Raw genomic sequence first — 16,516 nt, 5'->3', positions numbered from 1 at the left:
TAATCAAGGTGGGCAATTTCCAGCAGTTGACAAGAACGTCTGAGGAACAGTGGGGGGGGGGGGAATAAACATGGGGAAATAGTTTTACTTTGTGTAATGACACATCCACTCCCAGTCTCTATTCAAGCCTAAATTAATTGTATCCAGTTTGCAAATTAATTCCAATTCAGCAGTCTCTCGTTGGAGTCTGTTTCTGAGGTTTTTTGGTTGAAGAATTGCCACTTTTAGGTCTGTAATCGAGTGACCAAAGAGATTGAAGTGTTCTCCGATTGGTTTTTGAATGTTATAATTCTTGACATCTGATTTGTGTCCATTTATTCTTTTACGTAGAGACTGTCCAGTTCGGCCAATGTACATGGCCGAGGGGCATTGCTGGCACATGATGGCATAGATCACATTGGTAGATGTGCAGGTGAATGAGCCTCTGATGGTGTGGCTGATGTGATTAGGCCCTACGATGATGTCCCCATATGAAGTATATTTATAATGCTAATCGTTTTCACTCTAGGTATCATACCAGGATCTCTAGGGGTATCATAAATGTTCCACAAACCTCACAATACCCTTATGCGGTAGGGAGCTCTGATTATATTGATTTTACAAGTTCATATGCTGGGGTGCAAAGGAATGAGAGAACTTGCACAAGGTCACCCCGCCAGCGTTTGCCAGGCTGTGCACTTTTATCACGACTCTTATGATACCCAGCATTTTCCCCCCAAAGCCCCAGCTCCTGAAGTCATGTGACTATGGGAGACTCTCTGCTTCCATTTAAAGAAGCAAGTTTCTCGTGTTCCCAGAGAAAGAGAAGCATGAAAGTGTGGCCCAAGGCAAATAAAAGAAACCTGCAAATATGATTTTTAAAAATCTTGATTTTTGAGCCAATTGTCTGATTCTGGGGGCCCGACTCCTGATTTTCAAATGCTTAAGTTTGGCAATACTGGATGGCAAGTTACTTGGGACTAGAACCCAAGTGTTGTCTTGACACCTAGTCTCTTATTTTGACCACACTAGTTGTCAACTGAATATTTCAATTGTGTGTTTACAGGTACAGTAGGTTTGTGTAAATACATATTTTATGCCTCCCTTTCTTTTCCCTTATTCTTACCCTAAAAATGAAACCAAATAATTGGGAAAATGTGTCCATATAGTCGCAATCTTATTCAAAGCTCTTACATTCTTAGTCAAAGTAACAAGGGTTCCTTATCTGCCAAAGGAAGTTGAAAGCATTAGGAATTTTACTCTGGATCCAAACTGAGGCTAGGTCTACACTGCTGCAGGATCGACGCTGCGGTGATGGATGCACCAGGGGTCGATTTAGCGGGTGTAGTGAAGACCCGCTAAATCAATGGCGGAGCGCTCTCCGGTCGACCCTGGAACACCACTGGGAATGAGAGAAGTAAGGTAAGTCGACAGGAGAGCGTCTCCCGTCGACCCAGTTCAATGTGGACACCTCAGTAAGTCGACCTAAGCCGTGCTGATTCCAGCTACGTTATTCACATAGCTGGAGTTGCGTAACTTAGGTCGAGTTACCGCCATAGTGTAGACATAGTCTTAGAGTCCCATCCTGCTTCCACTGAAGTCAACAATAGAACTACTACTGGTTTCAGCCATGAAGGATCAGGACAAAACGGAAATGTCTGAAGACAGTTTTCATAAGGATAATGGTAAATGTGCCGTCGTGGAAGTTAAATCTGTAACGCTGCTTGATCTACTGGGTTATAATATAGTGCTTGCAGCAGAACTGTTGATGAAGAGAGCTTTGGTTGCATTCTCAGATTTAATGGAGCTAAAATGCAAATACTCCAGTAGCCTGGTCGGTTATAAATCTATGTCACCGGTATGTCTGAAGGACCATAAAACTCAAGCCATGTTGCACCTTTTTGGCTTGAAATAGGACATTGGCTCACAGCTGTGGCTTTCATTAGCATTAAAGCACCGTGCAATCAAGTGACTGTCAATTTACAAGCAGTTTAGATGTGTAACCTGACAGTTTATATGCAAAAAACCAAAGAATCCACTCTCATGTTTCTGGCTGGCAGTTCACAAGTCTTGTTTGCACAGGTTTGTCTGGCTGATGCCTACCACTCCATTTGTTTCTGTAAAATGGGCTTATTTTAAAGGCAAATGACATGACTTTTCTGAAAAGTGGCAGGTAGGGTTTTCAAAACTGCATAAATAGGTAGGTCTAGACCTTTTCAAAGCCCACGGTTCTGTATGGATGCTGGCATCCAGCATGAGAAAAGTTCTGGCTAATTCTGTCTGCAAAGTAGTTGTGGCTGCAGTGTATTTGACTCCTATTAAATGGAAGATCATGCCTCAGTGTTAGCTTAGGGTTTGATCCTCTGAGATGTCATCCTGATCTCTGTGGGAGTTGAGAACACCTTGCCATGATCAGCGCCCTACAGAATTGGGCCCATGGACACTTGCCACTAGAGAACCTGGGTGCCCATGTTTGTCTATTTCTGTGCCAAAATGTGGCTTTAGGTGCATGGAATTAGGCACCCTGCTTGAACCTACGGCCCCTATTTGTAATAAGATGCCTCCTTGGAGAAAAAACCCCTCAGTGCTCCAGACTTGGGGCTCTGACCTTGCAATCAGCTATGTAGCCCCGTCGATTCGTTACGTTGAAGTGGAAGTGGTAGAGCTCTTTTTACAATTGTTCACATAGATGCTGGAACTAGGGGTGCTGCTGCACCCCTTGGCTTGAAGTGGTTTCTAGTAGCTACAGGGTTTACAGTTTGGTTCCATGGCTCTCGGCACTCCCACTATGCAAGTTGTTCCAGCACCTTTGGACTTGTTCATAATGTCAGCAAATAAATTATTTTTGAGTTGGACCTTATGATGACTCTTGGAAAGCATCCGGACATTGGAGTTCAGTCTATGTATGTTTTAAATGTATAGCTTTCCAATGTACACTTTCCCCTTACATTCTGATCAGAAATCTTTTGCACAAACAACTCACCCATAGCTAAAGCAATTTAAAATTTAAAAATTGCTTGTTTTCTAGATTTCACAGAGATCTAAGGAATAAGCCAGTTTTGAAGAAATCTAGTTCAGAAGCGGAGAACTTAATGAGCATAGAAAGAATTTTTTTTCCCCCATGGATGTTCAGCAGAATAATAGGCTTAAGGCTTTATTTGGTCTACAACTGCTAATAATGAGGATGCGATGCACAGTGGACTTTCTGTTAGGTGTTTCTGCTCATACTAAAGCTGGTTTGGATGAATGGGATGCCATTAAGTGTTTTACCTTATTCTAAACTTGCAAAGATGTGCCAAATACCAGGTTACCTAGGCAGGTTGTGGAATCCCCTTCTTTGAAGGCTTTTAAAGAGCAGATTAAACAAACACCTGTCAGGGGTGGTCTAGGTATAATCCTGCCTCAGTGCAGAGATGGACGAGATACCTCTTGAGGTTTCTTCCAGCCCTACGTTTCTAGGACTGTCCAACAATGCTTACAACTCCAGGACATTTTAATGTCCCAGGAGAAGAAGCTTTTGTATGTAACTTCTCTCCTGACCTTTCTGTGCTTGATTTCACAATTTTGGCATTGGATTAATGCTAGTTTCCCTCTTGCCCATGGAATAATCTTTAAACCATTTCTGCTGTGGTGAATACTCAATGACCAGTTCAGGAGGGGGAAAAAATATTGTGGCTATTTGTGTGACCTTAATTATGGGATCAATACTTTAAATAATAGCAACATGGAAATAAAGCAGATGGAGATAATTGTAACTTCATCTAATGCTTCCCATTCCTCTAAGCACTCAGATACTGTGATGAACGCAATATAAGAATCTAGCATAGGTGGGTAAATTCTACCCATCAGCAGGCAATTTAAAATGTAGGAAGTAATGTATACCAGGCATGACAGCCCTGTGTCATGTCTTACAAGGAGATGCACAGTGCTGCTTTCTCCTTAACAGACACATGTTTACTCTGTTCATTTTAGCACCACCGAAATTGGAGATAGAATAAACCCATGAGACCCATCCTTATCACTGCAGCATTGTTGCTTACAGAGCTTTGTACAATTTAATTTTAAAAGACTTAAAACAATGGGGTTTTTACATCACTCTCTTTGAGACACTATTCCAGGGCCTAATAGACTAATCTGTTAGGATTTTTTCCCCTCTCCACCCTCACCCCATCCTATTATTCTACCTTGTATTTCACAGTGTCTTTTAGAATATCCTAAAGGATTCTTGCATGCACCCTCCAAATACTAAGAGAATCAAACTAAGTAAAAGAACAAAGTAATGTTATCTGCCGTATTCTTCTCCATACCTGTAACTCATGACACCAAGTCCTATGGAAGATGCATTGCTATACAATCTGCGATAGTGGTTTTATAGAGCCAGATCCAACACACACTGAGGTCAATGGAAAGCTTCCCATTGATTTCATAAAAAGAAAAGGAGGACTTGTGGCACCTTAGAGACTAACAAATTTATTTGAGCATAAGCTTTCGTGAGCTACAGCTCACTTCATCGGATACAGACTAACACGGCTGCTACTCTGAAACCATTGATTTCAGTACACTTTGGATCAGGCCCACAGTAAAAATAAGAGTTTGGATTAACTCAAAATAAACCCAACCAGTTAAATTCGTGTAATAGATAGGTAATTGCTTTAAAAAAAATTGCAGCATTGCACTTCTTGAATTAGTTTTTTAGATCCCCATTTTTCTCTTTTTATAGAGACTCACAAAGAGGAATGGTTGCTTTCTCCTCTGTATCTTCACAATAATCGGAATCTAGTGGGCACCTCAGAAAAGTAGGTCAGCCTTAGCAGCAGCTATATAACGATGAAAATATTTTGGCTTATTTCAGTCTCTTAATTTTCATCTGCATTTTCCCTACAACCAGGTCTCCCATGATTTTGTTTTTAAAGTAGTTAATGACGTCGCTGGGACTATTCCCGTTTCACTCACCGTGATTTTTTTTTTTTTTACATCTAAGTCCTTCATTTAAAATCAAATGAACAATTCACACCAAAATACAGACTCCTGAACTGATCAGTGAGTATTCACCTAAGTAGGCACCTAAATAAAAGTGTCTTTGTTTTAAAGAAGTCCCCACTACCTCAGAATCCTATTGAAATCAATGGAAGCTCCAGGCACCTACCACCTTTGAAAAATTAAGCTACTTTTATTTAGGGGCCTAAATATGGATTTAGGAGTCTAATTTCACACAACCAGATTTGAAAAGTTTGGCCTAATACTGTTCATGCTGATACTGTTTTTTTTTTTTTTTTGGCAGCTTCTTTTAGCTTTGATCTCTCTGATCTTGACCCAAAAGATAAAGCTGAAGGTGAGAGAGGTCCCCATTCAGGTCCGGTGTCTTTTGAGCTAGTTCACCCTCTTTGCTATGGTGCCTTTGGTGTTTAGGAGAGATTGCTGGTTTGGGGAACAAAATCCATTGCAATCATCCGCTGGCTACAAAACCAAATGCTGTGCAAAACTTGCCTGGCCCACCCTGCCACTGTCCCTTTCTCCGGACCCGAAGGGGAGCCTCTTCTAACATTTGGTTCTGTTCCTTTATGACACCGATAATGGGGCTGATGCCAAGGAAAGATAGATGCATACTGCCTGCTGACTGTGGTAAGATTTGTTGGCGCACTATAGCAGGTACCAATTGACTCTCCAGAATGGTAAGGGGAGCTTCTCATTGGGACACTTGAAGATTTATTTAGATTCATTCGATCAGCTGGGAAAGAGCCACTCTGCATATAGAAAAGGAGGACTTGTGGCACCTTAGAGACTAACAAATTTATTTGAGCATAAGCTTCTGTGAGCTACATCTGATGAAGTGAGCTGTAGCTCATGAAAGCTTATGCTCAAATAAATTTGTTAGTCTCTAAGGTGCCACAAGTCCTCCTGTTCTTTTTGCGGATACAGACTAACACGGCTGCTACTCTGAAACCTGTCACTCTGCATATACTTCAGGCATCTGTGACTGTGTAAAAAGACCAGCACAAATCATACTCTAACTGCAGCAGTACAAGTTAATATAACCCCCACAATCAGCAAGGTGACTTAAAACTCAAATTCACCCCCTCCCACATTTTTTCCACCCTTACCTTTCCAGTTATTTAAATGCCAGGGAGGGAAGAGGAGCTTTGAGATGTGTCCTGAAGGTCAGAGAGATGCAGAGCCCTGATCCTTCTTTCACACAAGGAAGGATCAAGAGTAACTCCATTGAAATCAATCAAGTTACAATGTTAGAAAGCTAATGTAAGGACAATCACACACCCTGATCCCCCCAGGTACTTTTCTCATGACAGTAACCTTGATTTAGATCAAGGCTGTGAGTGCAGTTAAGTGGAAATAAGAACATAAGAATGGCCATATAGGATCGGACCAATGGTCCATCTAGCCCAGTATCTTGTCTTCCGACAATGGCTGGTGGCAGATGCTTCAGAGGGAATGAACAGAACAAGGCAATTATCAAGTGATCCATCCCCGGCTGTCCAGTTCAAGCTTCTGGCTGTTGGAAGTTTAGGGACACCTAGAGCATGGGGTTGTGCCCCTGACCATCTTGGCTAACAGCCGTTGATGGACCTCTCCTCCATGAACTTATCTAATTCTTTTTTGGAACCCAGTTAGACTTTTGGCCTTCACAACATCCCCTGGCAATGAGTTCCGCAGGTTGACGGTGTGTTGTGTGAAGACGTACTTCCTTTGTTAGTTTTAAACCTGCAGCCTGGTAATTTCATTGGGTGACCCCAGTTCTTATGTCATGTGAAGGCGTAAATAACACTTCCCTGTTCAGTTTCTCCACACCAGTCGTGATTTTATAGACCTCTGGCCTATCCCCCCTTAGCCATCTGTCTCTTTTCTAAGCCGACTAGTCTTTTTCATCTCGCCTCAGATGGAAGTTGTTCCATCCCCCCTAATAATTTTTGCTGCTCTTTTCTGCACCTTTCCCCCATTCTAATGCATCATTTTTGAGTTGGGGTTGGTAGAAGACACCTTTAGTTTGTACTCTGCTTGCAGCGGAGGCATGAAGCCGGATTCTGTGTTCACATTACATTGGAGTAAATTCAGAGTGACTCCCCTGGGTGCACTGGTGTAAATGGAAGCAGAATCTGGCCCTAAAACTGCATAGATCGGGGGAAATGAAAAAATGGTTCTGCTGAAAGCTTGGTTGCCATTACAAGTTAGGAAGCTGCTACCAGATTCTGGTATCAGACCAGTAAAGGCGCTGATGCAGGCAAACGGTCAGCACTTAAGCATGTGCTTTTGTCCCACTGACTGCACACTCCAGGCTGGGGAATGGTTTCAAGAGGATTTAAGTATGCCTGCTTAGATGCTGTCCCAAACAAGGACTCAAAATCAGTTAAATCTCCACTAAAATCAATGTAGTGCTAAAAAAAAGTGAAAGTAAGATCAGCCTCAGGCCCTGGGCATTTAAACTGCCCATTTCTTCCCTTACCTGGAATCACAGGATTTGGAGTGTGATGGTGACACAATTTAAAACCCGGAGGAAGTGACACTAAAAATAAACTCAGGGAAGGAATTTTTAAAATTCAGGAGCAAATTGGGGAGGTGAAATCCAGAAATGGAAACAGAATGAGTTTAAAACTGACACCTTTGACAATCCATTGCAGTATTTCTAGTTATAAGGAGTCAGATTACAGCCAGCTAACCTACAAGTGATTGTACCAATAGCCATCTGTTCTGTGTACAGGATCTGGGGCTATTTGCTGTTGACTTGGGCTGTCCGCCTGAAATAACTTCACCCAAAGCTAGGGAGGATCCCAAGTAGGCAAGTGACTTGGAAGGTTTGTTCTTGCAGTTTTGCTTGGTATTTATTCTACTTCTTCTGGCTCCCTGTTTGCATCAGGCCTCAAACCACAAAACCTCCTTGAAAGCAATTCCCCCAAGCCCTTTCCATTATGATTGATATCACTGAATCAGCTAATAACAGATTTATTTCCTCATTTGCTTTGTGCTGCCAGCAGAAGTAGGAGGAAAGAGAGAATGGGGGGGGGGGGGAAGTGGGGGAGGAACCACCCTCAACCCCTGCCTTAGGGGAAGCTAGAGGCTACTTCCAGACAAAACTGTTATCCATTAACATCCAATTATCACTTGGTCCAAGCCATTAATTATAAATCAGCCTCCTAATTGGGATAATTAGCTCTCTGCTTCTTAATGTAGTGTGACTGATGCGTTTGGAAAGAAATGTAATCACTCCATTTGTTTAGCGTGAGGAGAACAAATCCAACTCTCATGGTTTAATTTTAGCCTTATCCTTCTCATCATCAGCATTAAAAGCTCTTTACGGCCCTATTAGTTGTTTGGGAACCATTCTTTTGATGGGCACATGCCACTTCTCTGTGGAGAAACCCCTTGGAGACAATCTCGTTTTAAGAGATCCGTTTCAAATGCTTTTAAAAAGTGCAGTTCTGATCGTGTGCAGATTCAAGCTGGTTTGTTTATTCTTTAAGCAAAGGGGGTTATACTTTCTGTCTCTTCTGTATTTGTCCTCTGTTTTGTCTAGTCTCCATTTATTTTGTCTACTCTCCGTTTAATTCTTTGCTTTTCTCATTTGCAAAAGAAAATAGACTTTGCAATACATCGCAGCCCTTTCTTACCTTTCATTTCTGTGGGTTTTATTCCGGGAATGCTCTTTTTTTAGTTAGAATAACGAGATTTAAAACAGTGCGTTGACAGCAGTATATTTAGCAATTATCTGTAAACCTTTTTCCAAAAAGAGAGAGAGTTTGGGAGACGGTACGTGCTACAAGTGTGCTTGCTCTGAAGGTATTTCTAAAAGATTCGTAATGATGAACTGCAAAAGAGGGCGGCTGGGTTGGTTTTTTTTTTTTTTTTTTTTAAATCCCTAAATGATTCAAGGCTGTTTGCAGTCTATGCCAAAAGGAAGATGATTCGTGTGCACTGTCACTAATTTAGAAGGCGAAACTAGCCATGAGGCAAATGTCCCAAATGCACATTTTCTGGTTTTAAAATAAATTAGCAGCACTGTAATTCTGGGCAGTTTTCGTTGTCCTCTTGTGACTTCCTAAATACTGTTTTCATAACGTTTCAAAAATCGTTTACAGGAACCAACAAACTTTTCTGTGACTTGATGTTTCATTAATGAGGGCTGCTCAGAGAACGGACTACAGCTGGGGGGCATGATTAGATATTTATTACTGTCATTTACATGGAAAACTTGAGGAGCCAACCAAGTGGAACAGAAGGGGATTTAATTAATTATTATTATTATTTAACAATAGAAACCAGTTCAAAGATCGGGAAAGTGTCCTCATGTTGCATCATAGCAGTTGTGTGTGTTTTCTGAAGAGGTGGACAAAATGGTGTTTCCGCTTCAGAGGTGTAATCAGATTAGAATAAAATTTTGAGAGCTAACCCTCAAACTGTCACATAATTATCCTTCCCCCCCCCACCCTCCAGTCACCACACACTTCGTCCTGAATTTAGGGAGACATGGAAAAAGTTTTTCTGCCCTGATTTGCATTCCCTAAAATGAAATTGAGATGCTGGGGGATGCATTTAGCCCAAACAGTATGCTGAGTTTAAATGACTGTAACATTAGCAGTTCAGTTTTCTCCTTCTCCGAAGGTTTTATTTTGTTAAGTTGTCAACAGTGTCAGAAGTTCACCTCATCTGGGGTGATGGCCTGGGACCTGTTTTGCGGGCTTTTGTTTTTTATATATATGTATATAGTTCTGCCTTAACTGAACTAAACTGCTTCATCGGAGATATAAATAATCACTCTAGAGAATTAAATGTGAATATTAAATACACCCAGGAAGGACTGAAGAATTTAAAAGGCTCGAAATAAAGTCTCCTGTTTCATGTTAGAGAAAAAAAAGTGAATCTGAGACTTGAGTGAAATCATTTTTAAATGATATTCCACATAAATGTGTGTAGATGTATTTCACTCACACACACACACACACACTTCCGATCATTGGATACACACGCAGATTTTGTCTTACTTCCAAATCGGTCTCAACAGAAACATGTACAAAATGATAGATGAAAAGAGGGGTAGTTGGAGAAAGCTTAAGTGACATTCAAGCTACTGTGAGTTTGTGTATAAGCACAGATGGGATATTTTCGGCTGAAATGTCCAATAGACAAAAAGTGCCCCCAAATCTGTAGCTGGAATAATGCACCCATCGCTGTAAGATAAGAATATGTGGCTAAGGAGGGGCTTTTCCTATTGGAAGAGGATTCCTTTACATCAGAAATACCAATATAAAGGTTTTACACAGGAAAAGCAAGCGCATTGGTCTTTGCCTCGTCGTTTCCCATCGTTTTGACGAGTTACATCTGGCAGAGGTTTCTGCGCCTACGTGGAGGATTTATGTTGTTTCCCCACCTGATCTGGGTGCGTCAGAGAGAGGCTGCCAAGTTGTTCGCTTTAAGCTAATTTTTTTTTCAAGTCGTGCACATTTCGAATTAAAACCAGAACTCGGGACCTTTTCTGCGGGGGGCCGCGAAGTTTCCTGGCAGTAGACAGCCGGAGCGGCTCGATCGTTTTAGGATTAAGCATGCCCTTCGATTAATAATTGTATCACTTAAGAGGGAAAGCCCTTGATTCCAACTGTTATCACTTAGCTGCAGGCCTGCTTGCAGGCTGCCCTTCAGAGGCACAACTGATTCCAACTTGTCCCTGTTTCTGAAGCTAGCAAAAGTTTCCGAGAGTCGGCTCGCCCCGACAAGCAGCTTCCCGTTCAGGACAAGGGCACAGAGAACAGATTCCCATGTGCGCTCCCCCCCTTCCCTTTTCAGGGTTTGCATCAGGAGAGCGCCTCAGAAAAAGGAAAGGCGTGTGTGTTCTACATTGTCCCTTCTGTATCCCATCCTCCCCCCCCCCCGCCCCCCAGAGTCTGAGAACCCCACTGCCTGGTCGAGTTTGGTGGTTAAAGAACTTGACACTGTTACTTAGATGCTCACGTTTGCAGGTTCTGTAACGTGTCTTGTAATCACACGCGTGTGATGGTGCTCTGTGTAAGGGGAGAGACGTGTATCACCCCCCTTCCCCCCCCCGTATATGCATTCAGCACATGTGTGCTGCTGATGAATGGGAGGGTGTAAATGGCCGATTGCCTAGACAGAAGGTACTTGGCTAAACATTTACTTCCCTGCCTAAGCAGTGGCGATGAATGCATGCCGTGTCCCTCTGCCCCCATCCTTCTCCTTCCCTGCTCTGTCTGTTATGCCATGGCCTGAGGGAAGACTCTGGCTGAGATGTATGAGATCTTTTGCGGTAAAATATGCATGCGGATCCCCATTTGGTTCGCCGGATAATGGAGGTGCAAATAGGTTTCGACTGCAGAGCCCTTCATTTATCAACTGCGCCTGACAATGCAAGTCCTGAGTTTATACACATCCTAAGCGAGCGCTTCTCGGAGTCTTGTCTCTACCCTCCCAGCTCAAGTTCTGCGTTAGATAACTCGTGGCGAGAGAGCAGTTCTTTCCCTGCAGGGCTCACTATGAGTTGTGCGGACCTACATTTAAAAGGCACGGGAGGAGGGAAATTCGGTGTTAAACTTCAGATAAGTTTGGGCTTCGTTTTTGTTTATACTCTGTCAGACGCACAATCCGAATGTTCACTCCCATTCGGATGCCCACCTGGCAGAAGAGACCTGCCCCAACCACTGCTGAGCTTTAGTGACACTGGGATCCGTCACCCCCTTTTCTTGTGCAAAGGGCTTTTTGTCTCTTCCCAGAATCTGTCTGATTTTTGCCTCCGGCTCTCCCTCACCAGGCTGTTTGGCTTATTAAAACATCATTATGTAAATAGGGTGAATTTTACAGTCTCCTACTTTGATTCCTATAAATGAAGAGATGCGTTGTTAGCTATGTAGGCCCTTTGGCAAAAAAGAAAAAAAGACAAGAGAGAAAGAGGAAAGAGAGAGACTCGAGCGGTAAAAGCAAAGTGTGTTTACAGACAAGCCCAAACCTAAACCAACCTCTCTCACTTTTCTAATTGTCAGGTTTCAGAGTAACAGCCGTGTTAGTCTGTATTCGCAAAAAGAAAAGGAGGACTTGTGGCACCTTAGAGACTAACCAATTTATTTGAGCATGAGCTTTCCTGAGCTACAGCTCACTTCATCGGATGTGTATCTGGAGCGCTCAAGAGGGAACTGCCAAAACTAGGAAGGTTGACAGACATTCAGAGATTGGAAATGAAGCATTAAAACCCATATATGTGACCTGCTTCCTTACATGCGGTGTAACCTAACCTTTAGCTAAACGAATCAGTGAGTCTGAATTTTATTCACGTAGCCATCTGCTGAAAGTTACATTTAAAAACCTGCAAGAAATTTGTCTTTCTTTTTTTTAAAAAAAAAAAGAAAAAATACCCCACAACCTTATTTAGGAGTAAACTAATATATTCCAAATGAAGCAAAACCAGAACAAATAAAAAGCTTTCTCTCTCAAAGGGGCGAGTTAAGAGACTCCACAAAATCGGCAAGCATATGGCACAGGATTTTGATGGCACTCGAGTTGTGAGAGTGGTTTTTTTCCCCCCCTGTTTCCTCAGTCACACATCTACATTTGATTTGCTTCCTTCAAAGGATTCGTTAGGGCATCAAATACACCCGGAGGGGTTTGAAGTGTCTACAAGGAGAAAAAAACAACAACTCTACACTTAAAACGTGTCCTAAAACTTTATTTGAATAGAAAGAAGCCGCTCTGTAACGCCCCTTAAGCCTTCTGCAAAATGCCTCACCCCAAAGCAAACTTTCCGCACTTATGGATCCCCTATAGCGGCAAACCATGCGTGCTAGGTAAGGAGAAGCCTACTGCTCAAGTTAAAGCGCCTGGTGACTGGTTTTTTCTTGGAGGAGATCAGAAAGCGTCTTACCTTTTGAATGTTGTCCTAGGATCTCTTCCGTGGACCCGGTCAAGCGGCGGGTGTAAAGTCTCACTCTGGAGTGTAGCCAGACACCGGATTCGGAGCGGAGGGGCTGGGACAGCGGAGCGGAGTACCTGCCTTAAGAGCAGGAGTCTGAGCACTTTGCTGTCCCTGCCTCCCCCTTTCCTCTGTTCTCCTGCCTTGTTCCCAAGTTGTCTCAGGGTCCAGCGAAGCTGCCATCTACCGGGGGAGAGGATTGAGGAAGGATTTTTTAAAGGAGCTTCACACAGACCTAGCAGCTACCCTGCAAGATTTTCAATGGTCCTTCACCCTGTCAATCAAACCAGGGCTTGCGGATACATTTCTCTCTGCTCCCCTCCACCCCCGGTTTTCTTTTCTTTTCTTTTCTTTTTTTTTTTTAATAAGACTTCTTACTAGTCATTTACTCCAAGTCTAGTCAGGTGTAAACGCCTAATTCAATGACTGGGAGATAATGGGAAGCCAGTCGTGGGAGGAGGGGAGACTGTTCTATCCTGTGTATAGGGACTGAGAGCTGGATGTGACGAATCTGGGACATAGATTTGATTTGGGGTGGGCAAGGTGAGTACATATTTATAAACATGCCTACACACAGAGAGACACGTGTGTACACATTTATAAACATGTCCACACACACACAGACCCCTTTTGGCTGAGGTTAGGCATCAGGAGGACTCTAAGGTAGACTCCTGCTTTATGGGGAAAATCCAAACCCCCATAATGCTCTCAGATATGAATAAAGGGGCCAGTTTGGTTTCTTTCCTCTCAGGATCGCAGTGGAAACCAAACTTCTGGACACTTTCTTAAATTTCAGTGAACACAGCTGTCTTATTTCTCACACCGCAAAGACATTGGCCGCGTCTACGCTAAAAAAGCCAGGCCGACCCATCTCTACAGGCTCTGGGATGTAGACATGTTTGTTATACCACGGGCCCGATTCTGCCCTCACACGCAGCTTCTGTGTCCAAGCGAAAGCAGAAGGAACAAGGTGTATCTGGGATATTTTCTATAAGTATCACGCCATGTGGGAGTGGAACTTGCCGTTGTCCTATGCCCTAGTGGGGAATCCTACAGCCCCAACCCAGGGAAGTTTGCGGTTATCTAGATTTGTAGAGGTCGAGGTTAGTCTGGGTCTATTAGAAACATTGTTGATGTTTTAGTTGTTTTTAAACATTCTTTCTTGCAAAAGAAAACAAAGAGGATCCGGGGGGAAATTAACGAAGCCCCTTCCCCTATTGTAGGAAGACCTCCAAGGAGCACACTCCAAGCAAGGTAAGGATGACGGAATGTGTGGTTACTTGTAGACCACTTCAATACAGCCCCCCTGCTTAAGGGGAAGAAGCCGCAACCAGACTGTGAGAGATTTGGTTTTCACAAATCATCAGTCCAAAGAGAGGAACAAGAGGGAGGAAAAATAAATTAAATAGGAGAGGCTAAGTGCCTGGATGTGAAGGGAATAAATATTAATATTTTCTTCCCGTGCTTTTTACTCTCATTTTCCCCTGAATACTCCTGCACTTAAACTTTGCAGGTATCTTCCAGGCTGTCTGCAGTCTGAAGGCAGCTCTCAGGGCTAGTTATTTGGCCGAGTTGACTAACTGGAGCGTTAGTTTTATTTGCTTTTCAGCTTTGTCATGCCTTTGCAGCAGCAAAGAGCAGTTTAAAGCCTTTAGAGGGATTGCTAATAGATGCCAGGGTACTTGCCTTTCGATTCTCTCCCAGCCCAGAAGGATTTAGGATGGGATTGAGGAGACAAGACGCCATTTCAGGCTCCAAAACACCCTGTTTTAAAATGACTGCGGGTAAGAGGATTAAAACAATAATACCCTTCTCTTCTTGAAGGGTTTTTTCCCCCCCTCTCCCTTCTATAGAAAAGATTTTTTCTCCCAGAGCAAAACCGTTTAGGCAAGGGCATTAAGGGAACAAGAAAGAAGGGGTGTGGGGGGGGGAGGGGGAGAGGGAAGTACCTTTTAATTTAAGTTTGCATATTTTGTATACATTCTGTCCCAAAAAAGGGGGGAGGGGCGCATCTGAAAGTGTTCGTATGTGCAGGGCCGCAGAATACCCAAGAGGTCATTTTTGCCGGGGGATGGGGAAAGCGAGTGAATGTCCCAGAAGTGGGGGGGGGGGGAATCTATTTAAATATATTCACATACAGCCCGTGCTGGAAGAGGGCAGGGGATAAATGGTGAATAAAGGCAAAGCAAACCTCAGCCGGAGGTGGTGCGTGGGATATTTGAGTTTCCCCTGTGTCCCCCACCCCAACTTCCAACTTGTGGGGTGGGTGGGTGTGCAAAGAACACAGGGTGGGGACGGGTCCGCATGCCTCTTACGCAGTTTTGTAGAGGGGAAAACCCCAGCCTTCCCGTTGCGTCGACTCTTACATTTTCCTCCCTGGCCAGGCAGAGTCCGATTGCGAAATAAAACGGGGCCACTTGGAAGGGTACCCAAGAGTTTAATCCCCTTCGTGTCAATTTCCCTCTCTCCTACACGTGCCCCCTAGAAAGCATCCCCGTAGTGTTTGCATGCGGCAAACAGGCTCCCAGCAAAAGAGAACCAAAACACAGGGTGTTGGCGGGGTTTTTGGTGGTTGTTTTTGTTGCTATTATTAATGATCACCAGCTCCTGTACTTTAAACCGATTTTAAAAAAAATGAGACATTAAGGTTTGGTTCAAAGTTTTGGTTTTGGTTCAAGGTTTTGGTTCAAAGGTTTGGTTCAAAGCTTGTCACCCCGATGAACGGTGCCATAAAGCGGAGGAACTAAGCGCCTACCCACTCACCCTCAACCAAATAAGGTCGCGTTTAGATAGTAGATTTTTAAATTCTAGGATGAAAACGACCAAGGTTTCTCCCCGGTTTTTAAATCACAGTCTCCTCTCAACTCAAGTGAATTAAAATTAGTTCATCAAATGCCCTGGCAATGGCATAGGCGGAGCACGAAGAGATATGACACGTCCCAATCAATCGTTTTCTTCAAAACGACACACGAAATCGCCATGACCCTTCCCCCCCGCCCTTCCTCCACACCAGCCCCAAGAAAATCCTTGGTGAAGGAACTTTTGGTTGTCTGGGGACGCGCAGTTAATGGGAGTTGTGCCAGGGGCATCTCGGATTTGGGAAGACACTGTCCTCCCGCTCTTTTCCAAACCACCTTCTCTCCTGGGCATAACAGCGCCTGGGAAGTTTGTAACAACTTACTTGAGCCCTCTCATTTATTTGGTGTCATCCCATTTCTCTTTCTGTCACTGAATATTGAGTGACTGAATATTGAGGGTGAGGTGGGGAGCCCATGACACGGGTTTAATCGGTGGTGGCGGAACTGTTGCATAGAGCTCAGAATAATAATGCCCAGTTCCCAATTCTCCCTGCATAGGATCCCCGATATTCTCTCTCCCTAGCAACTGGAAGTCCTGACAAAAGGATATTTTTAGCTGGCTTTAAGTTTTTTCTTGCAGAAGAAATGACAAAAGGGTAACCGAGAAGTAAATAGCTCCCCAGTGTGTATGTGCAGCATCACAAATCAAATGAACAGATTTCTGCTTTTAACTCAACCTTTACAAGTAACTAGCTCCATTTAATTCTTTGCGTATTTAGACAAATAGATGAACGATATATTTAGCATATACTGGAGGGAG

The 16,516-nt window shown here is 43.3% G+C and overlaps 1 protein-coding gene across 2 annotated transcripts in view; it reads right to left on the bottom strand.

Annotated features, from left to right (window-relative positions):
- The window catches only part of DMBX1 (diencephalon/mesencephalon homeobox 1), a 38,959-nt gene extending 25,265 nt beyond the window's left edge, over window positions 1–13,694 (bottom strand). The window contains exon 1 of one of the 2 annotated variants that reach the window (XM_074961807.1): window positions 12,851–13,694. The gene's annotated coding sequence lies outside the window, so the exon portion shown is untranslated. The remainder of the gene's footprint in view (window positions 1–12,850) is intronic. The other variant, XM_074961808.1, reaches the window with a different exon arrangement.
- Between the last annotated feature and the right edge of the window lie 2,822 nt (window positions 13,695–16,516).

Source organism: Natator depressus, chromosome 8, assembly GCF_965152275.1.
Source record: "Natator depressus isolate rNatDep1 chromosome 8, rNatDep2.hap1, whole genome shotgun sequence".
Classification (NCBI taxonomy): Eukaryota; Metazoa; Chordata; order Testudines; family Cheloniidae; genus Natator; species Natator depressus.
The sequence above is the reverse complement of the archived record's forward strand: the minus strand, read 5'-3'. Positions and strand labels throughout refer to the sequence as shown.